The sequence below is a fragment of the Mandrillus leucophaeus genome, unplaced genomic scaffold (assembly GCF_000951045.1).
Source record: "Mandrillus leucophaeus isolate KB7577 unplaced genomic scaffold, Mleu.le_1.0 Scaffold121, whole genome shotgun sequence".
In the NCBI taxonomy this organism is placed as follows: domain Eukaryota; kingdom Metazoa; phylum Chordata; class Mammalia; order Primates; family Cercopithecidae; genus Mandrillus; species Mandrillus leucophaeus.
The window spans coordinates 6,123,539-6,124,591 of NW_012100432.1; positions in this window are offsets into that span (position 1 = coordinate 6,123,539).

Below are 1,053 nucleotides of genomic sequence, written 5' to 3' on the forward strand. Positions count from 1 at the left end.
CCGAGGAGCGTGTGAAATGGGACAGCCAACAAGGTATACAGGACCACAGTGAGGCTTTTCCATTGGTGTTTACTCTAGGATTGGAAAATTAGATTTTTTTTTTATTCTTGCGATAGAATTTATTAATGGATTAATTTGAAAGATAATTATGAGTGAAAAAACAAGATGCTGAAGGATGTGATACATATATGTAAACATTTATAATATACCGATATTACATAATGTATGTGTGTATATATGTGTGTGTGTGTTTGTATGTTAAAGATAATATATGCCAGCGAGGTGGCTTATGCCTACAATCCTAGCACTTTGGGGGGCCAATGTGGGTGGATCGCTTGAGCCCAGCCTGGGAAACATAGTGAGACCCCATCTCCACAAAAAATACAACAGTTAGCTGGGCGTGGTGGCAAAAACCTGTAATCCCAGCTGCTCTGGGAGCTGAAGCAGGAGGACCAGTTGAGCCTGGGAGATAGAGGCTGCAGTGAGCTATGATGGTGCCCCTGCACTCCAGCCTTGGTGACAGATCAAGACCCTGTCTCAAACAAACAAAAAAACCCAAGATAAAATGTGAGCTTGGGTATTCTTGTGTTTTTTTACAGGTTGATTGAGCTATAGTTTACATACCACATAATTTAAAATGTACAACTTGGCCAGGTGTGGCAGCGCACACCTGTAATCCCAGCTAGTCAGGAGGCTGGGGCAGGAGAATCACTTGAACCCGGGAGGAGGAGGTTGTAGTGAGCCAAGGTCATGCCACTGCACTCCAGCCTGGGCAACAGAGCAAGACTCCATCTCAAAAATAAATTAATTAATTAATTAATTTAAAAATGTACAACTCAATGGTTTTAGCACATTTGCAGTTGTGCAAATTATCACACTTTTACATTTTCATCACTCCCCTCCTTCCCAAAAAAACCCATACCCATTAGCAGTTACTCTTCTTCCTCCCCCACCAGCCCTAGGCAACCACTAATCTGCTTTCTATTGCTAAAGATTTACCTATTCTGGACATTTCATAAAAATTGAATCATATAATATGTAGTCTTTTGTGAT